The sequence below is a fragment of the Vanellus vanellus genome (assembly GCF_965231255.1).
Source record: "Vanellus vanellus genome assembly, chromosome: 5".
Lineage (NCBI taxonomy): Eukaryota > Metazoa > Chordata > Aves > Charadriiformes > Charadriidae > Vanellus > Vanellus vanellus.
This window is the reverse complement of record NC_138910.1, coordinates 59,306,352-59,333,430: the sequence shown is the minus strand read 5'-3', so window position 1 is coordinate 59,333,430 and position 27,079 is coordinate 59,306,352.

Genomic DNA, 27,079 nt, shown 5'->3' with positions numbered 1-27,079 from the left:
CAAGGCAAATTGGATAAGAAGCACTTAAAAAGCACAGCCCCGAGACTAGAAATTACAGTTTCCCCACAAGCAATCCCCTTTTGTTAAACGAAAAAGCCACAAACCCAACCAACCCACAAACACACATACCCCCTCCAAAAAAAAACCACAAACAACATACTTTAAGAGAATATTCCGAGGATGGCACATCTAAGGCACGCAAAATGAAAAGGAGGGTAAAGTCATGGTGACAGGATGACAGCAGGCCACAAAGCACACGTACTTTTTCCAGATAAATTAGGCAAGACACGAGGATGGAATAGGCATCAGGTATCACAAGTTTATGAATATGAGGTTCCCAAAATCAAAACACATTCACTTTGTATCACTCTAATTAGTTTTAAAAGCAAAAAGCTTGAAAAGGGTGCAATAAATTTCAGTGCACAGACACTGGATTTTAATTAGAATTACCTTGTATAGGTCACATTTCTTTATTTAACGACTAAGTAGTTCAATTTGATGTCATTGTACTGTTTACCAAATCAGAACCACTGAAGTGTGATCATGCAAAGCTGTTTGTAATGTTATTTACTAGCAATTTTTATTTCCTGCTTCTCCCCACAACAAATTGTTGACTTTTAACTGGTTATGGAATATGAGTAGTTATTTGAATTAGAGCCAGGGGGATTTAGGTCTCCACAGCCATCGAAGTGGTCTTTACTGAGCAACAGTTTGTATTTTGCTAAATAGCATTCTAGAAAAAAATTACTTAATTGACTTAACTGATCTTGTTTCCTATATTTTTAAAAGCCTTATTATGGTCAACAAAGCTTTCACATGTAGCTTCTCTAATATCTTCTGCTTACTGATCTCAAATAATTTGGAGAAGTTTACATGGATTATTATGAAAAATTCATAGCTACAAACATCAGTTTCTCATGGTAAGTTACAAACCAAATAAAAATGCATACTTAAAATTAAATATACAAAGCAAAGCCAAGCTCATTCACATCTTCATTTGAAAAAGAAATTGGATGCATTTCATTTTTACACATACTCACATTGTTATATTTTAGGTAGTCTTCTCAGCACGCTACAACAGGCAGCTTTGCCTTATTAGCTACTATGCTACTGCCTTCCTTTTTTTTTTTTTTTTTAAACAGAAGAAAAAAATTTAAATACTGTAAATCATAAGGAGACAGTACCAGGCTAGTAGTTCAGTCTTGACCTTTTGGCAGGAAGGTACTGTACTCAAGGTTTCAGGTAATTACCAGAGCGGTAGGTAATAGTCTACATTAAATGCGTGTTGACTAGAAATATACAAAGCCAACTTTCCAATGAGTTTTCATGCACTGAATACAGCATGTGATTTCACAATGTGTGTTCAAAAAACAAACCATTATTGAAGACATGATCTAAACAAGGAGAGATGTGATACACTGTAAAAGACAGAGTATGTTATAACGTTATTGAATGAAATGCCATAAAATAAATTTTCAATAAAAGTGGCTGGCCTATGTGTTAACAAAATGAAATCAATTTCCTAAGACTTGGCATATCAGCAAGATCTATGCCGGTTATTAAATACAAAGCCAGGCTTGAAGTTGGATAATTAGGTGCATTTTACTATTTTCTGCATGTCATAAAATAGTTCTCCAAAAACTTAAGGCAAGGTAGAAGTCAGAAAAATAGTAGTCAAAAACTGAAATAAAATCTGAACAGAGAAACAGACAGAGCAAAGACTGTCCTTATTCCTTTTTGTACATGAGGTGATTTTTTTTTATCCCTATGCACACCCTTTTTAAATTGAAAAAGGAAGTGTTTCATATGGTCACCTGTTTTGATATTTTCCACACTAATTCTTTTATTATACTTTTAACCTAAGATGCCTCTCCTCCTTTTATGTTTCTTCTTGCCTACCCTTTTCATTGTTTTTCATTTAAGTCCCTTTTCTGAGAGAAAAATACAACAACAAAATTAACCCAAACCTATTTTTTTCCCCCACAAGTAATTATACTCCCCCTGTATTTTCACTATTGTTTCCTTCTGGCTTATTCTTAATTCTCTTTTAGTCTCTCTTCTATTCTGCTAGTGTATCCTTCTATACTTTTTTGTTTTCCTCCCCACCAGTTCCTCAAGTTGTCTTCTTACCACCACCGTTGCTTTATGTATTTAAACATTCAAGGTTTCTCTCCTCACGTGCCCCCAGATGGCAAACCACAGAGCCCCCTTGCTCATTCCCAGTGCTTCCTTCCCATTTCCAGACACCAGAGCCGAGGGTGACAGCTGGTGGGTCTAAAAGCCGCTCCACAACTCCTCCTTGCACTCCCTGCACTGGAAGGCAACAGCGGGTTCTTCTTTTCAGAGGTTAAAGTAACAGAAACTACAGAGGTATACAGTTGTCAGAAGAAAGCCGCCTTATTATTTTTCCTCAGCTGCGGAACAGAGTCCTCCTTTCTCTTGAGGAGGATTCATTATCAAGGACAAGTCAGGTAAGATGTTCCCGCCCTCCCAATGAGAAAGCAAAGCACCTATTAAGAGAAGAACCGTAAGGCAAGTTTCCCACAGAAGGATTTCTGCTTGCACCGATGGGCTGGAGGAGGATTTTTGGAATCTCTCTAAAAATAAGATCTCTATTACAACAGATGAAGAAACAAGAAAAAAAAAAAAGTTTCTCTAAGAGCTACTTGCAAATTAACACTCTTTCCAAGAGAACTGCAGTTGCAAAAATATGTCTCTCAAACAGCCCTCTATTTTAGTCGTGTTTGTTCAGAAATAAAAAGTTCTATAAAGCAGAAAACAAAGGTAACCTAAAGTGATCTTGAAAAAAAATTAAAAATCATTATTTCTTTCATTAATGAAGAAACAAAGTAGGGGTTTGCCACGTGTTGTGGTTTAAAGCCAGCTGGCAACTAGTACCATACAGCTGCTCATTCACTCCCCCCCAGTAGGGTGAGGAGAAGAGGGAGAAAAAAAATAAAACAAAAAAAACTATTGTGGGTTGAGATAAAGACAGTTTAATAGAACAGTAATGGAAGAGGAAAACAATAATACTACTAATAATGGTAAAAGGATACACAAAAAGTGCTACAACAAAAGTCACTTTCACACCCAACGATGGGTTGCTCAGCCTGTCCCCAGCAGTGATCATGCATTTATTCCTACCTCCTGGCTGACCCCCATTTATATACCGAGCATTATGCCTATGGGATGGAATAATCCTTTGGCCACCTTGTCCTGTCTACGCTCCCTCTCAGCTTCTATGGGAAGCTGAAGTAGTCCTTAACTAATGTAAACATCGCTCAGCAACAACTAAAACAATACGTGTTATCAGCATCATTCTCATACTAAATCCAAAACACAGCAGCTGCTAGAAAGAAAATTAACTCTATCCCAGCTGAAACCTGGACACCATGAAAACACCTGGTGGGGTACTTTGGGGTTGGGGTATTTTTTGTTTGTTTTTTAAGTTACAATGCAACATCTTAACATAGAAGTACATGTAACACCCCCAGGTATGCTCTGGAGACCTAGCACGTCCCTGCAGCGAGGAGTAATTCGGAGCACAGAATCCCAGCCTGGGGGCAGGCTGCCAACCCTGCAGGTCTAGAATATTTCGCAAGCATCTGTTTAAACTTTCTTACTTTCCTGTGGAAAATCCCAGTCTGAATGCTAATTCCAGTAATCTAATTAAACACCCTTCTAAGAAACGTCTTAGGGGAGCAAATTATTACATTCCACAGCTCAAGAACATAGAAAAGTTTGTTTTATATTAAGCTGTTGGGTCCTCCAAAAATATAGGATTTAAGCACAATGGTGCTATTAAAATTTTCTGCAGAAACATTCGTCAACATTCTCCATACCCATTTTGAGAAGAACTAATTAATATTTTTCAGACACATCCCTTCATCACAATCCATGAATATGTATTCACTCTTAAGATTAATGGTTACATTTTTGTTTGGTGAATCCAACCAAATCATGTGAGGAAGGTAAAGCGTAAGCTTTGTCTTCCTTATAGTCAGTGAAGGAAGACTGTTCAGCAAGGTGTTAGCAAAATAGCAAGTATCTAATGACTATAATAAAGAAAATCTGGATGTGAAACTCTCTTCCAGTCTCACAAAGTTCTCTCGCGTCTCACCAGGATGAACTCAGGACCATTTCAAGTAGAGCTGATGCATGAAAGAAGGAAAGCCCCTGAGGCACATCTCTGTACGAGAGATGCTGGTTCATTTCTATCCATCAGCTCTTCTGTGAAGATTGAGGATTTAGAACTCTATCCCTACCAAAACTAATATACAATTCCTGCAACGAAGACTTGATTTTAACAAATCCGCATTTCTGAGAAAGAACATTGAGAACTTTAAGAAATTCTGCAAGAGCTTTATTAGTTCTGGTGATTGCCAAAGCTTTTTCCTTCTCAGTTGTAGTTATATGAACTTAAAAATTAGTAAATCCTAGATCTTTAATCAAAATACAGAACAGAGAAGCGGATGGCCATACAGCACCAGACAGCTCTATATCCGCACTGCGTCAGAAGGGACCTGGTAGCAGATATGAAGAGAACGATTATAAGATGATCTTAGCCTAAAATAACTATCTGGCTTCCAACAAGCAACTTGGGCACTATCGAGTTGGAGGTTACATCTAGACAACAGTATTAAAAGCTACCCATCCCATACCAATTTAGCAAATTATTTTTGGAACCTGTTTATACTTTTTTGCTTCATTGTGACACAGAATGGGCTCCACCAGTGGAGCACTGACCTACACAACACCACCATGCCTCAGAAGACAGTTTGCCACAAACTATAGCACAGGAGACTGAATCAGCAGACCTGAAGATCAGAAAATATCCTTTGTTAGAAATAAGCAGTTCTGTCCGAGTTCCATCAAAATACTAGAAAGAGAAAAGGTCAGTGATTTCTGTCTTTAATAAGCAGCCAACTTATTAAGTGCTAAGAAAAGTGTGATTTGAAAACGCAAAGAGGATGATCTGCACTTATGAATGTAATTTATTGGCACTCCTCCTGAGTTATGCTCCAGGCTTTTACCCCTAGGATAACAGGAGCAATCATACGAGAACACTGCTTTTATGTAATATTTGCATGGGAAAAATAATTTGACAAAACACCACAGGAAGATATCTTCCACCTAAGCAAGGGTACTTTCCAGAAGCGCCAAAAATATTATTTACAGACTGATTTTCTAGAGTTACGTTGCTAGGTTTAATTTTTGTGTAGTCCTCACATAAGGATTAATATACTGATTAGTGCTTTTTCCTGTTCAGAGACACGATCTATTGCATCCATTCTAATTTGAACTTTGACTTTTAGGATCAACTCATACTTGCCTTGTTCGGCAATGAACAGAGCTTGCTAGGTGACTTTAAAAGGAATGTGGAAAAAAGCCTCACAAAAACTAGTTGCTTTAATTCTGTGCCTACATAATTATAAGGCTATTTTTGTTATGCAGAGCCTGATCCATCATTTCTCTTTAAGTGGTTTGATAGAGCCGCACAGCCTATCCAGAATGCTGTTAACTACCCGAATCTGCAAGCTAGAATACGCAATCTCTCTGAAAATATTCTACAGGCTTTTGACAATATTCTTTTAATCCTGTCAATATAACTTATGGTAAATAAAATAGGAACATAGCAAAAAAATAACCAGACTTTAATGTATCAAAATTATATGAAATAAGCAAGAGGTTCAAAACTATTGACCCCATCTTTTTTTTCTAGGGTGCGATTTATTCCTCCTGACTGCAGTCAATGTCGGATCAATGCAGTTTTATCCCCCTGCTTACATCATCATTACAACTAATCTTTGTTTCAGTTTACATAAATGTCCTCCAAAGATCAGGGGGGAAAAAAACCCTGTAATAAAAAGGAAACTGATATACTGCATCAACAGCAAAAACAGAGAATACTGGGGAAAATCAATAGGTTTATAGACAGATGGCAGAAAGGAAGGAAGAGAATAAAAATAACCACACCAGGCAAACCAGAAAGGATTTAATGATTTGTTTTGAATCAGCCGAGCCATTTATACTGCACTGACTAGAGAAAAAAAACCTTTTGTAATATCATTTCTGATGTCAGTGCTGGAATTTCAGTCCCTGAGCTACATCCTTACACAGAGATAAGTACATATATATACACCGCATATCTATGTATAAGACAATATGCTGGTGAATAAACTTCATATATGCAAAATTTAGATTGGTTCCGTCTCCATTTCCAAAATGCATGTGCTAGTTGCAAGTTAGCAGGAACATAAAATGTACCTTTTCATGACAGGAAGGAGTCAGTTTCTCATTATGCTTTTTTCCTTTATTGGAATCGCACTTAGAATATTTGCACAAACCTTTGATCGAAACAAAAGATTGCACTGACTGTGTCATCAAACGACAGCAGATTTCTCATTCTACTACTTAAATGTAGCTACATATATTTTTTCTTGGGTGGCGGGGGGGAAGACAACAGACACATCCAGTCAGAATAAGAAGATACTGCATTGAATTATTCTTCTGATGCATGAGTCAAAAAACTAAGCCAAAAATATTTACACTAAGATGAATTGTCTTAAGTAACCTGCTTCTCAGCTGAAATTCTATCGGGTTTAGTCCTGTAGTTTTCCCGTTGATGACTGTTAATGAACCAGAACCACCATCGCTATCTGCGTATCTTTCTCCGAACTACATACAACAGTAAGCAAAAAGGTTGATATCGCTGTAATTTTAGGGGGCACTCAATACTGAAGATGCACATTTGTATTAGGATACAGTTTTTATTCCCATATCATCAGAATTAATATTGCTTATCTCTTATATCAGGCTACATTGTCCAGATTATTTACTTCTATCCAGATAATGGGGATACTACTTTGGTTTTTTATAGTTTTAATGATTATTTCCTGATACATGCTTTGTATATTCTGCATTCTGTTCTATTCAAGTCCTTACAGATTCTGTTTTTAAAATTTAAACCCTTTTAATATTTCCAGTTGAAAAAGGAAAAAGGGGTTTTCCATGTTAATGTTTCTCTGGTACATGGTAGTATTTAAAAATAAATAAATAAAAAAAAAAGGCGAATTTGACCAACTCCTCCTTTTCATTTGAGTTATTTTCAAGCTTTTTCCCCCCTTTTTCCTGGTATTATCATCCATTTTAAATGACTACCACATCCAAACAGTTCTCTCCAGATTCTAAATCTATTTCTTTCTGAAAAAAAAATTTACCATTTTTCAGAAATAATCTTACCGAAACCTCTAAAATGAGTCAGCTTTTTTCCAACACTGCTGCTCATGGTGCTTTCTAATAGCAGGATTTTTTCTGTTTGTTTGGGGGTTTTTGTTTGGTTTTTTGCTGTTGTTGTTGTTTTGTTTTGTTTTTTAAATAAATTCTAGATAGCTCCAATGAAGTCACAGCTACGCAGCCATGCTTTAATTTTGGCAGAGCCTTCTTTGCTCTTTTAGCCCCAGCTAAAAATCACGAGTAGCAAAGGAATGTATCTTTTCCTCTTCCTAGTAGGCCAACTCCCTGTTGTTTTTGTCCAAATTAAAAGTTATCTAGATGAGTGTTCACAGATCTGAAGTGTTAGGGAAAGAATCATCGGAAACATTGACACATAAGAAATATCTTCCTATGGGTGGAGAATAGTCTTCCGAAAAAGCAATATAGTTTATTTCCAGTTATAACAAGTCCAGAAAGTTGTTCCCATTGCGGTTTTGACGCGTTACCCGAAAGGACACAACAGCCGTCCCTGTCTACCTGTAGAAGCAATATGAACCATGAACACGCAAAGAGAGATTGTTTTGGGCCTTATTACCCACTAAGTGTCAGCCCAGCTAATGCAGCTGAATCACGCTCACACGCAGTGGTTTGTGGAGCACTGAGGGGGGTTCTGCTGAGCACTATCTCATCACACGGGTTTGCTTCGCATCCACCTGCTCAGCAGCGTTAATATACAGCTAAACCACCTCTTCTTCTGGAAAAGGCTAGTGGCTGGCATCATAAGTGTCTTTGATCTATAGGCAATCACGAACCTTGAAGTTGTAGCGTAGTTAGTATGCTCATCGTTCAGGCTACATAAAAAGCCTGAAACAAAACAATTAAGCTTCTTTATGGAGTGAGATAAAGAAAATAATGGATGCTAACATTAAAGATATTGAGCTACGTGGCAGTAACAGAGCAAGAACTAACTGGGAGAGAAAAGCAGCACTTCCTAAGTGACCGATTCCACACACAGGAGTGAGCGCATGGCTAAGTTTGAACTGAAAACACCAGGGAAGAAACAGGAATTCAAGAGAGACCTCCAAACACAGGATAATATTAAAAAGCATAAAGCTGAGGAGGCACTGGGATATCTAGAAACCAAGGAAGACATCTACTGTATTCAGGAAAGCAGTACAACTTACCTGCATTTTATAAAGAAACAAAAAAACAAGTCTGACAGTGCCAGTTGAGGTTTCCTTTTCCTCTAGTGGAAACCACTCAGGCACAGTTGGATATTGATTGTTTCAAGGATTCCCAAACCTGCTTTTCTCAAGTCCTGGCAATGGCCAGCCATGGGTGATGCTAGGGGAAGGGATGGTGATGCTCAGCACATATATTGCTGGTGGCAGCTGTAGACACAAGCCCTGTACAAGATGACAGGTATACAAATCAGGTACGCTTCTCCACCCCTTCCAACCGAACTCTCCAAGCGCACAACCTCACGCGCCCCAGCAAGAGCAGATCCTTACCCAGAAATACCTGACTTTAACAGTCACGCCTTCAACCACTTTTTGTTGCGTTTCCCTAGTGTATGATCTATCTCCAGCTCTGTGCTCCCGCTCTGGAATCGGTCCTAATCCAGACATGCTCTGCCTTGGCTGTAAAGTAAGTACTGACCCTTCATCTGTGCACAGGTACTTATAGGAATAAGGCGGCAGCTCCTGACTGCCTGCAGTAGTCCTGGCAGACAGAGCCTGAAAAGTACATTCCAGCTTTCCTCTACCTTCTCTCTGAAAAGGTATCATACGCTAGCAGCATGAAAATCGCATCAAGTTTATTTCAAATTCCTTGTATTTTTCAGGCAGCTGTGAATAACAAAGCATGCATACAGAATTAGTTGCACATGAATCCGTATAAGGTTCTTTTCCTCCCCATATTCAGGCACAGTGGCACTTTCAACACCACCTTTGCTTGTTTATTCTGCATTAGTCACAATCAGATAAACTGCTTAGGCTCCCCTTTAATAGGCTCCTCATACAAATCCCTTTTTAAAAATCTTTTCCTAGCTGCTCGGATGCAATTACAGCCTAGCTCCTAAATTTACTTCTGTGAATTTAGTAAGGTCCTGAATTTGAAAGGAATCTTATTTAGGGATTGGAAAGCTTGGCGATTTTGATATTTACAGTCAAATCACATACTACTCAGAGAGGCTTCTACTGAAGGTTTTTTCTTGCATCTTTCTGGAATTCCATGTTTGAACAGAACCGAAGCACCTCCAGCAGGTTTTCCACTCCGGAATTTATTGCTTACTAACCGAAAACCTGCATGTCTTTATGATCCTCAAGAACAACAGTACTTCAGCAAGCCCAGCTAAAACGAAACCAGTCAGGTTATTTCAGTTCTTCAGCAGGAAAATATGTGGTGAAGCAGCAAGGTCACAGCTCACGAGGCCATACTGCAGAACTGCAACCAGACCCATTAATAAAAGGAGCAATGAAAGTTCGTTGTAATTTACTGACTCTTATACAAAGTTGTATTCCAAAGTGTTATTCTTAGTGGCAGAATCAGCAGGCTCTCCGTTACCGTTACTGCAATATTTCCAAAAAAATATTCACAAAGAATTCTAGAGATTAGTGCTGTTAGGACCCTTGGGTTTTTTTCTGGTTTGTTGGTTGGGTTTTTTTGTATTTTGTTTTGATTTTTAAACCTTTTTTTTTTCCCCATTCAGGTTTTCTATCATCCTGTTACCAAGAGAATACAGAATATGGAAAACAGAGTTTGGCTAATTCCAGTACAAAACATAAGAGGCAGTCGATTATTGAGGCAGTGAGTCAATCATATTTCTCTAAGGCAAAGTACCACCTGAGAAATAAAATATTGCAGTGTAAGCTGAAAGGGAAAAGAGAAGTTGTTTAATGGCTTCCGATTTTCTTTAACTTATCACAACACTTACTGAAAAAGATTTGGATACATATCAAAAATTAAGGAAGGATTACAACAGGATCCTCTCTGCCAAAAAAGCTCCACTCCCACTGGTAATAACATAGTTATTATGTCTCTTGTAATATTCTCTATGAACGTGGCTGTGTGTCAGTGGGTCAAATAGATTTATGCTTTCCTTAATTTTGTTCTTTCCTGAGAAACTGCTATTACGATAAGACTAGCACTTTGATAAAAGAACTGAGCATCTTTATTCAAAGGCAGCAGTAGAATCTGAACGAACTGTGCCATGCTTGCATAAGTAATCACAACTAAATTACTAATACTGCTGCACATCTGAGGGTTGGTGGAGCAATATGTAAGAGCAGGTACCTGCTCAGAGACCAATTTGTGTAGGGAACCATTTCTAAGGGTTCCCAGAAAGCAGTCAAGTCACAGACAAGCCGCCCCGCTAGAATTAATATTTTTCTATAAAAGATACCATTTTTCCTCTGGCTTTTGATAGTACATTATACAGGAAAAGGACATTTGCCTTTTGTGTATATATTACGTCTATAGGGTCAACAGGTTCAAAGACCATAGCACACTGAAAATCTGGCATCCTCCAGACTAATGAATTCATACATACTTGCGACAAGTTGGGAAAGATCTTTTGGACAGCTGAAAGATTTCAAAATGCATATTATGACCCAACTTGAAGATATCAACCTATAAATCTGGGGGAAAAAATTCCTAAACTTAGTGCCATGACCTACTGCTTTGGATCAGCATCTACTTTCTAGGGTAGAGTTTCCTATTAGAATCTTATTTGGGTAGAAAGACATTAAAAACAATATTTAGAATTATATATATTGTTCAATCAGATACGTATCCAACTGTTGACTAAATAAAAGCAAAGTAACTCAGATGGGAACTGCATTATTGATTTCTTTTCTCCTGTGGGACAAAGCAGAGTTATAGAAATAATTGTTTTCACATGGCTTTGCTATAGTTAAATTTTTCCTGCTGTAGTTACATTATGCCTAGTACAGAAAAAGACTCTTGGGTTTAGTGTAAGCCTTACTGAATGTTATTAGATCATACCTGTTCAATTAATGTTTCTTTCTGTACACTATACATAGACCAAATTCTGTCAACAGCTGAAGTCATCAGTCATTCCAGTTCTACGTGCAGCACTATTTGTGGATCCCCCATGGAACCTATAAGCCAAAACGCATTATATTTAAACTACAAGAACAAGTGCCCTGAGTTAATACGATACAGAGAGACCAACTGTATTATATCTCTAGGTTTTTGCCAAGCGTAGTCCAAATTTTTCTGTGGTTTTAGCACATGCTTTACCCATTACATGCAAAACCCATATCTGACCACTATCGTGGCACACCACCAATTCAAGGAAACTTGAAGCTGAGAACAAGCTGGTAATCTAACTCTCAGTCGTGAGGCAGAATTCATTCTGAAGGATGCAAATATTTGGTATAAGCTACAGTGAGTTACCTTAAAGTGTCCAATATACCACGACTGAAGGAATACATGAAAAGGACTTGGGGAAGGCAGTCACCACAAAATGTATTATTTGATACTACTGGAGACGCGTCTTCTATGATAAGACATGGACAAACTTGCTGGTGCGTGAGCTTAAGCTTCTTTTGTATTTCATAGAGCTATAGCTGTGCAATGCGTAGGCATAAATGCAAGAGAAATGTTTCAAGACAGTGATCTCAGACATTTGTGAGAGGAGTCTCTTAACAGTCAAGGACTTCCATAACCCTGTCACCCCAATCTGAGTGTTATTAACATAACACTCAGATAATAATATATAATAATATTAATATAATATAGAGATAACACTCTAATACAGCAGCCTGCCACAATTAATAAGCGGTATTTCTGAAAAAGAAATTGCAATTTATGTTGAGAATGATTCAAGCAGAGATGCTGCTGGGCTGTTATCAGTGGCTACACTGAAGGGCCAAAAGGCAGACTCATAGTCTGTTAGAGCAGAACAAGTAACCATGCGTGCTCATGAGAGGATAGGGACACCCCAGCTGAAGCTGATGGGGAGGAATCAACATTTGAGAGTTTCAGAAGCTTCATTTGACATTACGGTCTGTGATCAAGGATCACCAGGGAATGAAGGTCAGACAGAAATTACTGGAAAGGAAAAATACACTGTGAAAAGCTAAAAATCAAGATCAGCCAGAAAGGTAGGATCGTTTACACAACTGTCAACAGAATTAAAAACCAGCAAGTAGAATTTGGGGCACGGTCACGACTGGAGGAAGAAATTCCGTTTATTGGCACATATTACTCACAACTGCGCCAGACATATGAATGAAATACTGACTGCCACACAGTACCATTAAGCAGCATATCACAAAGGCCACTAAAATGACCCGAGAAAGGTTCTTCCCCTACGATTCCTTCTGTCTGAGTTTCTTCAAGATGTCAAATGCCAGACGAGAAGATTCCTGTTAGTGACCTCAGCGCATTGCCACGCAACACAGACTTTAACGCAAGGGGAAACGCCTTCAAGACAGGGCTGCACAAAGGTACGTGACATAAGCCACTTGATCACCAGCATTTAATCAAGATCTCTGCAGCCCCCTCATCTGTGGGCGTTGCCGTTACCTCTGTTCTGACAAAAGGATCAGGACACAGATGAAGTAAACCATAATCTGCCTTCTTTGACAGTCACCCCCCCCTGTTTCTTCCCAAGGCTGTGAGTGCAGCTGAAGCTCCGCACTGAAATGGAATTCATGGAAAGATAGCAGGAAGAGGAGAACAGAGGAACCCCGGGTTGTTGCTCTGGCTAGAGAAGGACCGGTCTGAAATAACTGGATGAGATACCGAGGAAAGTAAGCAAGATATTGCATCAGATGGAAAATTCAGGTTCAACAGCGTGTTAGCTAGGAGTCCCATGTTACTATGGAAATGCAGCGTGATGATTGAAATATCTGTGGCCTCACTTGAAATTGTAATGTCCTTTCAGAAACGTCCACAAAGCTGGTAGCAAGAGTAAAAACATGCATGTTTGTCACTTACAGTTCCTGATGCTGTGCACTTCATCTGCACGGTACCATTCTTTCCAGGTTTGTCAATATATATATATATATTTTCAAATAATATATTAAAATTAGTCAGTCAACTCTAAATCCTACTTCAATACACAAAGCAAGGGAGCATAAGAATGAACAAGTACGTTTCCAGGATTCAGAAGTTCTACTGAGCACTACACGCATTTATTCTATGTCGTTATGTTAAAGAAAACAGAATATTTGTTAAATCTAGTAGTTTATCTCTCATTTGATCTGCAACTGTCAATACTCCCTGACACAGCTAAATGTAGGGTTTGTTAAAATAATTGTATTTTTGATGCTCACTTATATATTTCATAAAGTGTAAAAAAGAAAAAAAAAAAAAAAAAAAAGAGGTTAGCATAGAGTGTGCCACCACCAATGAGTGTGCTGGCACAATGTCTTTTTTCCCCTCAGTTATTTTGCTTTGTCACAGAAATTTTAAAAAGCCTCCTTCTGTCCCCTGAGGCACCATCACAACCAGCCACCATCTAGTCAAATATGTTTGCTGAAGGTGTCACAAGCCTGACTGTGTAAATAATGCATTTTATTGACTAAGTATTTCATAATTCCACTAAATAAAAAAAAAAATCAAATCTCTTAATCAGAATCCTTGTTACTGACTTTTTAATGAACATTTTACACTTCCAGCTGAGCGTCACAGAACACTGACAGTTGTAGAGGTCCTGCACAATTAACCATGTTCTTATTTACAATTTCCATCGATCAAGATTGCCACTAAAGTAAAGAGCATTAGACTGTTTCCTAAGTAGATGCATTCCCCATTGGATTTTATGCATTACAGAGAATTAGTGGAGAAGGTCGCAGGTAGGTATAGGGGTACAGCGAGCGCTGTCCTGAAACAGCCTCCAGAAATCAAAGGAATTTCTGCAATTCCGCCATGGGGATACTGAGTGATCAATAGGTATCTGATTTAATTGTCTCTAAAAATCCATTTGCATTCCAATTTCAAAGAAAGATTCCTATACTCCAGTAAGTTTAATTTTAAATGTATTTTGATGACTCCTTTCCCTTTAAAGGGAGACCTTGCGCAAGTGGTTTTAAATGCATTAAAAATCAGTTTGTGTTTGTGAGTTGCTTTGAACTCTCTGCTTTTAAATAATGAGCCTGTTGTGCTCTAATCCACTTAGATACACTAAAAAAAAAAAAAAAGAAAACTCACTGAGATTAAAGATTCCATTTATAAGCTTTCAGTTATAAAAGTCTTCTGTTGTTTCGAATGCTGCATTTTCCTACAGACCCTCTTGCAATTGTTGCACTGAGCGAGCATGGGACAGATAAGCTGCTCTGTTCTATGCTCCGCAGCATGCGGAGCAGATGGACCTACGCTTTCCATACAGGTAAAACATCATAACGAGTATAATGAAGAAGTGATGATTGCCCTCAAGGTGCCACAGGAAGCAGAACACACTTTTGGCTTCTGAAAGGATAACAACTGATGGCTGTGCAGTAGTCTTTCGGAATACCCTAATGTGTTGACTGAAACATTTAATTGGTTTCGGGCACATGCCACCTAACTCATGAGATATCATCATCTTCGGACACTTGGTAACTAGATAGCAGAAAGACGAGGTGAACCTATGCTTGACCTCTCATTATATTCTGCAAACCACTGTGCTTTGTAATTTGTTTTAGGGACTATTTAGGTAATGCTCACATTTTATTTCTCTGTCCTCTTAGATCATATAGCACAATATTTTCCAACTATACTTAAAATGATAAACTTCTATAAAATCCAAATTCAAAGTTGTTACAAACAAGTTATAAACCGTTCTTTTTCTCTACTTTACAAGAACTTACTTGTTTCTTGCTTTGTCAGAAAACTCATGTCTAATACAGTTATCTATATAGTCTGCAAGTGTGGATACATTTGTTTAAATGCAGAATCAGTGAAGAATTAATACTGAGCCTATAAAGTGAAAGATAGTAAAGATTAAATGTGCAGCAGCAGACTCATTAAACTAAGCGCACCTAAAAAAAATGGATGTACTGCCTTAATAAGTACATAACCGTGTAACAATTTCATTAGAGCTTTTGAAGTTTCTTTTAATCTTTTCTTGAACAAAAATTAGTGTTCCACATGGTAGGAATTTCAACTAGATAATCAATAAGCTAATCTAAAATTTTGTAGACATGGACTGAACATAGAAATCAGTCAACCAGTTGAAGTGCATTATGTTTCCAGCTTATAGTTTGCTCCAATTAAGAATGTATAAATCTCATCACAATTCCATTAAACAATTAAGTCATAAGAATTGTAGCTACAGAAACCCTGCCAACTTAATTTCTTCGTTATTTCATGTTCTTGTCTCATTGTTTAATCATCCTGGAAAATAACACAACATGGACCATAAATCACTCAGTTCAGTGGAATGATACACGAGCTGTTGGTGTTGCTCTGGACAAAGATAACATTTGACTCTGGTGAAAGTTGGTTGTTTTTTCCCTACCTGTGTGTGCTAGGTAAATTAGAACTATGAGTTTTTAACTGATGTTTGCAGCAAAGTAGATTTTTTTATTTCTCCTTTTAATCTATAAATCTGACAATTTGTTTTCACGTAGCCCTATTTTTCTTCAAATGCTGACACACACACAAAACAATCTTCTGTTGTAGCGTGGGCTTTCCATGGAAACCATCTACTAAGCAAAAAAAAAAATAGTTCTGCAAATTCCACTCAGTTTACTTTTATTCCAAATAACTTAATATGGCACTGATTAGTCTGAGAGGCCAAAAAATAATTTAACGTGCTGAAGAAGAATAGATGGAATATCGAAGAGCATTTGCCATATTTGCAACTATTTTCTTGGCAATGTTTTTTGTTATACAACTTATTTTGAGCAAAACAAGAGACAAAGTAATTTACAGTTCCAGAGAACACTTGAAAACTGAGAAGGATAAATAAAGTCTAAAGAAGTAACCTAAGATGTTAAAACACCTCCAGTTTATCAGTTTTCTGTTCTGTAAAGAAAGAGGTGCAACAGATTGCTTATTTCAAAGAGCAATTTGGATGCTTTCTGCAGACTCTTATTGTACTTCAATTTTGCTAATTCTAATTACGCTTAAAAAATAACCTTCATAACAATGAAGTCCTTTGCTTAAGGTAGTCCTTGTTTTTCCACAGTCATTTTTAAAAATAAGAAGCTTTAATCCAGAAGGCAAGTAGCTATCGCACAAACACTGTCCTAGGGGCCACGAGCCTTTTAGATGTGAACTGTTTTCTACTGTTTCCACCGTGCCACAGCCAAGCATACATCAAGTAAAATACAACTATAGAAACAGATGTTACAGGTTTTTTTAGACGATCAGACTAAGCCCTGACCAATTTCTGCCCTGCTGAAAATGAGAACTTGCAGGCAAGAAGTAACTAGGAGAAGAGAGACACGTCTAGAAGAGCAAAGTCACATTAATGGCACTTTGTAAGAGTGCCATGAAATACAAGGATGGTGCAATCAATGGGTACGCTATGGTTCTAGGGGGCTTAGTCTAAAGAATAAGGAGATTTTTGGCATCTCATCGTAGGCCACGTACTTCAGAAGTCAAGGTACTACTTTAACACAGCTCCGGTGTGCATTTGGTTTCAAGCCACTTTGCAGAAAGAACAGCAGAAATATGGATTTGTTGCTAAAATGATTTTTAAATGCAGCAGTTTCCACGACAAGTAAGTGCTGTCAGAGTCCAAGCTTAGATGCTCCTACAAAATGCTGTGCTTCGCGCCTCTTTACAGGAGCATACAGACTGAGCTCCTCCAGACAACTGGGTACTACTAAGTAAACAAGTTGATTGTTGCAATGAGAAAGATATAGGCTGACGAGTCTTTGCTATTTGCAAACACTGTTTTTATTCTTCATTCTACTACTGGCACATGATTAGACATAAATAAGTGAGGTTCAGTCTCAAACTTCCTGCGAGCATAACGTTGCAATGACTTGAAACGGGTTAGGATCTGATCCCGAACTAGCCACTTTTAACCTGTCTGCAATGCAAAACAAGTTCAGCTGAACCTATATAAATAGTTCTTTGATTTGCTTTCCCTGGTACATACCAGCAAATGCTGAGATGCCATTAATACTGGCACATCTAAACATTATTCATTACAAAGTCCCATTTCCCAACTGGACAGCTCCACATTTCCTGTGGTCACCTAATTAATGGGTGTCTATTAGACCCATCTGCAAGTCTTACTGGGCAATACTTTCACAAAACTAAATTGAGCTTGCCACAGCAGAAATGATGCAGTACCGTGGGGTACAATTAACTATATAGAGACATACTTTATCCTAAGCCTTAGGCACGATCAATAATTACTTTCTCTTCTGAGATGTTATGGGGTTATAAGCACAAGATGATAGGCTTGAATTACTTAAGTTTTGATGACCTTTTTCTATTTCGATCCAAACTCTCAGCAAATATGGAGCTAGACAAAATTTTATTACACGATAAAATTCCCTACCAATTCTAAAATTAAAAAGCTTAACTGCCTAAAATATAAAGCCTATCTTGTCTGTGTAAAAATTTAATAGCTACAATATTAATAAAACAATATGAGGACCAACTAATATATTCTCCGTCCTTCATTTCTCTATAGACACAGGACTGTTCTTTGATTATTACTATTTTTTTTGAGACACTGGCAAAAGCAGCACGTTAGGATTGGCTGAAAAGGATTTGAAGCTCCAGCTCCAGTCCAGTTGACAGTGCAAGTCTTCGCAAATCCACTGAAGTCAGCAAACACTTTGTCCAACCTCACTATGAGCGTCCAAGCAATGAAATCTCCACATACTCTACTTGGAGATTAATTTCCACTAATTATTTCACTACTTGTTTCAAGGGCTTCTTTTCGCTAATTTCCCAGACAGGATTTTTCTTAGCTACTTTTCTTAAGTAAAGAGGTTTATATTGAAGGGGGAGGGGGGGGATAAAAAAAAAATAAATCTATTAGCATATTCTTATTCCATCAGTGTTTCTCTCAAATGCATTTAGAAGTTCATCCTCAGACACAATTTTTTTTTCCAGGAATGGGTTTCATCTCATCTACGTGTAGCTCCTTAAGCAGAAGCACGCAGCATACGCAAGCTATTTAGGCTCTCACGATACTGCGTAGAAAGAAAAAAGCACATCCCAAAACAGTAGATAATCTTGTTTTAGCTGATAACATTTTAGATGTCACCTCTCACTTTCCTGGAAATATGTATTCTAGTGGAAAATTAGGATTTTTAATAGATGAGATAAACTGTGCTGGCGTACCAGCCAAACTCTTCTTCATCCTTTTAACTCTAAAGAGGTCACAAACAAATTGTTCTTATGTATATAAACAGTTTTCTTGCAACCGTAAAGAAATAACATTAGAATGTACAATTTATTACCCAATACTTTAGAAGCCAGGCTATTTTAGTAAAAGCCTAAAGGTGATTCTCTTGCAAGACTATAGCGAGGGAGGGGAAAAAAGCCCACAAAGAAAGCTAATTTCAAAATTTACAATGTTCATGCCCTTGCCAAGGTTACACAGCAAGACACATGAAATCGGAGAATACAGCCTGGAGCACAGGAAGAAAAATGATTGGTATAGGCAGTAAGTGAATAAGCTACGAAACCAATTAGCAAACGTGTGTTATGATGCATTAGGATGCGTGCTGCAGAAGAGGGCAGGCAAAGCTGACTGTACTTAGGCTCAAGCTGCTGGACCTGTACGGCTATATCCAGCTGTATTACGGTGTTATTAGCTGTGGCCTCCCAACTCCAGTGGTTTGCTTACTATGTTTGCTGAATAAAGGAAACATGAGTAATAGTTCCAAACACTAGAGGAGCTGGGACCAACGCAGACTTGGAAAAAAGAGCAAATAAATGTGTTTGGAGCTGGGAGTCGACTCCCGAGAGAAAGAGTAGCTTGATAGACAACGAGTCACAGAGCACTTCAGGAAATCTCATTCAGTTCTGCGAGCCCCTTATCAATAGGTACAGATCAAGGAATATTTATTATTGAAAGTCCCCAGGTTCACCCCTAAATGTGCAAGTGTAAATTGGTTTACTTTTATATCCTTATTCAGGCATTAGATTAGAACAGACTAAAATGCTCCTCCACAGCGACAAGTCATTCAGAGCTTCCCAGCTTTCCTTGTTGTTTCTTACGTGGTTGTGTGGGGTTGTGAGATCATATAGATTAAAGAGGCTTTTACTGGATATTTTAACTCTCAAAGGCGACAGAGAATGATGAATATAATTTTCCAATTCCACTGAAATCTAGTTAACCCCCCCAAGAATTTCCCCAGGATGAGATGGTCCCCAAATAACATAATACTGCTGCATACACTACCCCCATTTCCTTCACAGGTGTAATTATACTTCACTATGCCCCAGAAAACCTCCCTTTCCAAGTGGACTCTTGAGAACACAGGCAGCTGAGCATAAAATTGAGCAGCCTAGAGGCTACTCTAATTAGGATGGGGGAATCCATCTTGACCCCTGCTATCCCCAGAATTACAGGAGCTTTCTTCAGCTACCAGCATATATTCAACCTCACTTCACCACTGCTAGGACAGAAGGCTATATGAGGCGGTTTATAGAGCACTTTTAGGTAGGCTTAGAAGACCCCACAATATTTATTATCCACTATAACACATGACCCTTACGAAGCAGAGTTGATTCAGCCATGGCTGTAATTCAGAATTTTCCTCCTGCTCTATTTTGGCATCATTTTTCTGTTTACTTCATATGCAGGGTAGTTTCTCATACTTTTCCCACTAAACGTCATTGATGTCACAGAACTTAGTCCTCAAACTATATGAGATTTTCATTAAACAGCATTTCAGCTGGAGTTATAAACAGCATTATTTCATATAAATTTGAGGATGGAAGGATTCCATAGTGAAGTCACTTTATTAATGTGTGCTTATTTCATTATGCGATACCTGCCTACATATTGTCCTGTTTCCAATTCAGATTTTAAAGAGATACCAACATTTCGATCCCTTAATCAGGAAGAAAAACGTAAGAGGTTTCACTCTGTTTTAATATCTTGAGCTCTTCTGTGATTTTTTTTCTGATGACAGATTAGGGGCGAAATTAAACTTTCACAGTCCTACCAAAATTATTTCAAAGAGTAGTTTATTCCCTTGGTTAATACCGATGTGGTAGATATCTTTACTTAGGACCTAAGTCTTCAGGACTTATTCACCAATCATAAAAGCTTGCTTGTCAGCATTAACATGGTTATATTACGTATACACAGTACTTGCAAGAAAATTGATACCATTCATTACCTACAACACTGTGTTTTCAAATCTTGGCAGTTCGTACACTACAGCAAAAAACCCAGCGGTGTGGAAGCAAAAGAGACAAATGTGCAGGGACAAAGAAGGAAAAGATATTTTGAGATTAACGTATAGGAATGAGAGCCAGGACACCTGGGTCCTCTTCCCAGGATCCCTTTATCTTCTTCGGTGACCTTGGAAACAGGATGTCACCTCTCCGGTTGTCAGAAGGTAAAAAACACAAGCCTAACTCGCATTAAGTGAAACCACCTCTGAGCCTCAAGTCTGAAGAAACTTGAAGTGTCAGCAAGGCAGCTCTATTATACCGGTCCTGGTGCAACCGAAAGCTGTTACCAAAGAACTTAGAGGTCTGTGCTTGCCTGCGGGGACCTGACACCACTTCACACCCTCTTGCTTTGAGGCATCTTCCTTCTTTCCTACCCCTTCCCCAAGAAGTGGGACAAAACAGACTAGGATTAGCTACAAGTCTGATGCACACCAGCAAGGAAATCCCTTCAGTGGCACTGGATGCTGGGCAAGTTTACGCATTTTTTTTTTTTTTTTTTTTTTTTTTTTACTGCAAGAGTGGTACAGAGAGTTTAGCACATGAGCCACAATGTGCTAAACCTGTGCCTGACACACTGAGCTGCTTGTTCAGTTCATGCGGTGACAGTCATGAAAAAAGCCAGAGAGCCCCGGGCAACTGAGAACAGTTTTCATTGTACGGAAAATGGAATGGATCTATAGGAGAAATAACACCTGGAAGCTTAAAGAGAACGGTCTTCTTTTGCATATGACAAATGTTTGGACAGCAGAAGGTCTGAACACATTTTTTTCCTGGAGCACTTTGATATCACAGTTGTGAATTATAAGCTATGCTGTGCTTATCACATACACTAGTTATCCAATATTTAGGCACAAGCTTTGTGCCTAAACTCTGCTTGGTAAGCTTTGCCTTTAGTGACCCACGCCTCATTGGAAAAAATCAATAGGTCCAAGAGTGTGCATAAACGAACAGGTAGAGACAATCAGATATTCCTTCTGCTCATGAAGAGCAGTCAGAGAGATGTGGCTTCAAGTCTGAGCTTCTTTGCATCCGGCTGGCTTCCTGCTGGCAGAGCCAGAGCATGACAGTGAGCTCCACGGAGTCCTTGCTTCAAACATCATATGGTGCTTACTGAGAACAGTGGAGACCCACAGTGCAATGACTAATCCCTGTGAAAGCCTGAGCCTGGAGTGACTCATCCAGCTTTTGAAATTAAGACATCAGTATTTGTTTAGGGTTTGTTTTGTTTTGGTTTTTTTTTTTTTTTTTTCCTTAAAAAATACTTCTGAATTTAGCTTTTTATGTAGCAAGGTCAGTCAACTTTGCTCAGCTCAAGGAGAGCAAAAACTTATCTTTGATTTCAATCAGACAGTTTTGGAGCATTGCAGTAGATCACATCTGTCAACATTTGAAAGCTACCGTACAGGGAGAAAAATAGGGATAGACCTTTCAATGAAATAATCCATTGAACTCTATTGAAATGCATTAGTCTAAGAGATCTTTTGTACTAGAAGAGCTTTCTGGGGCACAGAGCTGAAATGTGGGCTTCTTTTTTTAATGCTGCAAAAAGAAAAATGCTTTCAAAAGAGCAGTTGATAAATATATAGTTAATATTTCCAAAACTGTGCTTTAACCAGGCTAGTGCTCGCAAATAATCTATTTACTCATCCTTACGATAGATTTGAAAGTAGCTTTGAAGCAATGCTTCATATATTTGATAGATGTTATGCTTTTAAGGTCAGAATTGAAGAGTATAACCATGTAGCCTGATTACTTACATAACTGTGGCTACAGGTTGTCAGTCATTTTTCTTTATATGTAATGGAAATCTAATTAGCTTAATAATTTCATTAATGCTTCTAACTAGACAAAAGGCAATAACAGTGTCCTGTATGATTTCCAGCCAAACATTTCATTTCAGTCTGCAGCATTTCCTGAACGCTTTGCGGACGTTTGAGGTTCAGTAATAGCTGCGGTAGATGGAGTCTAAAAGAAAGCAAAAGTCTTTTGCACCGCTGCAATACCCTTTGTGCTTATCTCTCAGTACCCTGACAGGGTACTCATCCGCATGAGTACATGAAATTAAGAATACAACCTGAAAGATGGTGCTGCTAAACTGGACCTGAGGACTTGACCTCTATCTGGATGCGGTATATATCTGTCCTGCAGTAAACACGTAGCGATGTGCCTCTCTACGGTCTCTGGTGGTTCCATCCACCAAGAATCACAGCACAGAAACCTGTTGCTATTTCTTCTCATTTTTAGCATTGCCAGTTTACTCCATGCGCCACTTCCAGCACTTCATTGCCTCCGGGGGTCTCTCCTACCATAGTAGAAGAGTTAGCACCTAGTAACCTGGGAGGAGTTGGGCGATGCAGTTGCAGTTCAAGGACATCTGGGATTCCTAAATTTCCAAGCATGCTCAGGAAAAGCCTGTTCTGGTGAAAGGGTTCAGGAAACAGTGGGCTTAAAACTTGAAAACAGCACAAGAATGATCTAAACATTTGTATGAATTAGTGCACATTAACCAACAGACAAACCATCCAGGAACAGAGTCAAACCACCTTCCTTTGAGTCTCCCCCCAGCGTCCCACATTGCAGAGACTGATGCAGCCTGTGGAGCAATCCCAATGATGCCTGGCTCTCAAGTGGAAAGTGTCTTACAAAATGAAGCCACAGCAGTCCTTGTAGTGGACAAAAGTCATCGGTATTAGGCTATTCTAACAAAAACAATCTCTAAAGTAGGGCAATTTCAGAGGAAGCTGCCCTGTAAAAATAGTGTTCTTCACCGTTAACCAAATATTCTTCCAGAAAAAAAAAACAAACAACAAACCACCACCACCAAAAAAACACCCCCACAAAATGCATGATCAAAAAAATTGGGAAGGAGCAACAGCTGCACTTATCCTATATGTATGCATTACTAAATGTAAAGAGCGAAGGAAAGGAATTGTGCACTTGCAATACAGAGTGATCATCACACTCAGGCTCACAGTAACTGTACTTTTTTTTTTTTTGGTGGTGATGAGGAGTAAAACAAAGGAATAATAAACACATGCTAGCTGGCTGAAATGATTAGTAGGTAGGATGGTGTGGTTACATTCTATAAGCGATTGCAAAATAGCTTTGAATAAGTCTTCCAGGGGAGCAATGATTTTTATACCTTAGCTTCCGCAGTGGTTGGTATGATAGCTTACCTTTTATGGCATCGTGCCTGCTGTGGCTCAGCCTAAAATGTATTCAAGCTTATCTTTTCTCCAAGGGTGATTTTTATACCATGGCTTAGAATCTTAAATAAAATGCTTTATTCAGTTGTGACTTTGCATGCAAGTACATTTACCATGGAAGCTCTTACATGCCACAGCTGACATTGAAACTTTTACATTTAGTCAGCGAGAAGTAAAAATTAAAACGTATATATTCACATCTGATAGTGATATAACGAGGGTCTCTCTGCTCATTGCCCAAAAGAAACATTTCTAGCATATAAACAAGCTGATGTTTAAAGCCACTTCCAAGCAACCTGAACGTTACACTATTGAAAAACATCCCAAAAAATCACATTGTCCTTCACGCAGTGTCCTTTATGCAGTCCAGTAGCAAAACAACTGCCAGTTAAGCTTTTAACAACACATATGCTCAGATTGTGGTAGTTTCTGTTAGATTCAGCTATTGATGCGGCAGGTCACAATGCAATTTAGAAGCAATTAAAAGGTAATGAATGTGCTGAACTGAAACCTCTGCCTGGGAGGCTTTTTCTGTGTACAGGGGAAAGTAGATAGATTTGTGTCCTTCAGTAATTTCTGCTGGTGAAACGGCAAAGCAGAACGCTTCTGAAATGGGCCTCAGATGTCTGAAGGACAGACTGTTTTTGTGAGTGTGAGCACCATTGAAGTACTGTGATACACCAGCTTAAAAACTCCTACACATAAAATCAAAGCAACTTCTTAAACCGGTAACTATCCAAGTATTCTTGCTCCATAATTAGGCTTTGAGGAAAAAATACTGACGGATACCACAGAGTTTCCACATACTGCTGCATAGCTGTGGGATTAATATCCTATTAGGCAAGGTAGAAATTATCTGTATAGTTAATGATGGTGTATGTCAAAGACCGATTAAAACAATTATGTTCTATTAAGCCACATGTATTCAGGGTGGTTTACTCTCATTTGAAAGATTTATTGGAAATCACATTTCATGGTTCCATTTTCATTATTGGGCCCTGTATCTCTAAGCACTTTGTTGATATTCCACAACGGGTCAATCTGGTGCAAAAATGCTGTACTTATCTTTCTACACTTTTTAATTAGGGTGTAGAGTTTTCTTATGTTTTAACCTTTTGAGCACTCTCCTTGGAACTGGCTTTAGACCTATTCAGACGAAAGATATTAAGGATGTCAATGTTTTGAGTATCAAAACTAAGCTCCTATGGAAATACTGAAAACAGCTTTCTTACCACTTTTACATATATTCATACACCTGCGTATGTACCGTTTTAAAACTATAGTTGCTGTATATATTCTTTAAATTTAAGATAGATATACACTATGTGTACAGAGAAATAAGTTTGAAAACAGCTGTCTAGATAACACTGAGACAAGATTACATTTGTGTCTAACAAAGTATACATTTGCATGCACCCTTACTTTCACGTACCTTTTCTCGTGATAATTCATATTTAGTAACAAATAAAGAAGCAGAAAATCTGTGTTCTACAGAACATACAAGCAACTTATGTCCAGGTTCGCCAGAGCTCATTTTAGCAATGTTTTAACTACTGACATTTTCAAAAACTTCTGCATAGAACTAACCAGAATATTCATTGCAATATACTTCATTTTATGATTTGTGAGTAGTTCGCCCACCCAATTAGATTTCTTAAAGCATATTAAATAATTGCAAAATAATTTAGAAAAAAAACAGCTTCAGACAGTTGGAAATGAACTATATTCATTTTGCTGTTTACAAGACGGGATCCCGCAGACTGGGTCAGAGGGCCGAGGCTGTGGGAATGATGGCAGCAGTACCTGCAGCACTAGGGGCTGCCCTAAAGCCTACCAATGCCCCTCCGGCTTCCACAGGGCTCAGGGGAGGGAGAGGAAGGGTGATGCTACCTCTAGCCCAAGTAGCCAGTACTAGTGACAAACTCTTCTAGATCAACATATTTCTGGACAGAAGTATCTTCATATATCAATAGAGACAGATCTGACCCAACCTTTTTGTCAGAGACCAGTAACATACGGCCATGTTGCACATTGAAATGCACTCAAGACTTATACTTAAGAAAAAAAAGCTCATATCAATTATTCGGTTTACAAATAAATTATTTTTAAAACGTTACAAGATGACAGCCTCCAAAGCTAGCAATGGCTTACCTCTTTGGAATAAAAATTAAAACCTGACTGCTCTTCCTTCAAAACCAAGTGTTAAATCACTAGGTCCAAAACTTGCTGGTTTTTGGGAAGACAGAGAAGAAAAAAAAAAAAACCAAAAGGACTGCACCCCCTTCATTCTGGAATATTTTCTGTGCTTTAGAGGTCAGGAATGCACAGAGAGATTCAGTTGCATGCATTTTTGCCTACTTTACGTTTTCTATGATATAAAATGTTTACATTTAATTGTTGAACACAGTATTGACAATTCAATGAGACAGTTATAAGAGAATATCTAACAGCCCATAATAAATTGAGTCTTATGCTAATTTTGTGTGCCCATAAAATGGTCTTATCAAAAGCATTAATTGAGCTATTCAGTCTGATATTTTCTAAATGATTCAGTTAAAATTCTTATCCAAAATATATTTTATACCACACAAAATCTGTTATAAGCCAAGAAATGCTAAGGTATCCTCATAAAATAAAAGCTTCAAAAGAATTCACTAAACTACTTCTAAGTTAGCATATTTTTCCGATGTTAATAAAGATGGCAGGATCAGGCTTAAAGAAGAAAAGTCTGTACCAGACTACTGTTATACAGGACTATGGATTCTGTTTAAATTGCTATTTCCAAGGCTAGGAAGAAAAAAAAAAAAAAAAAATGCCTGGGGGTGGCTTCCCAGCTTGCATTTTGTGAGACTGTGAATTATTTCACACGACAGAGGATAACTGCACATAACCCCATTTAATGTGATATGGCACTTTTTTTAAAGCGATTTATTTCGGCTGCTCATAGAAACATGATGAAATCCTATTAAAGAAAGTATATCAGGGCTACCTGTTGTAAATGGTTTACAAATACAGGTATCCTGACTCTACAATAAAGGTTAGCTCTGTTACTTGGTAATACTGAACAGTCAGCACACAGCAGCCACCAACTCTCTGGGATGGAAACTTTTGTGAGAACACAGTTTGTCTCAAAGTAAATCACTGTTTTGACAGCATATACCGTAACATATACAATGGTTGAGAAAAACAGCGAAAGAAAGAATGAAAGAAAAAGTGACAGCAATCAACTTCAGAGATGCATTTCCTGAGTATGATAAAGAGAAACCATACCATACCGCAAACGTGCAGATAGACTGTGGTGGGTTGATCTTGGCTGGACACCA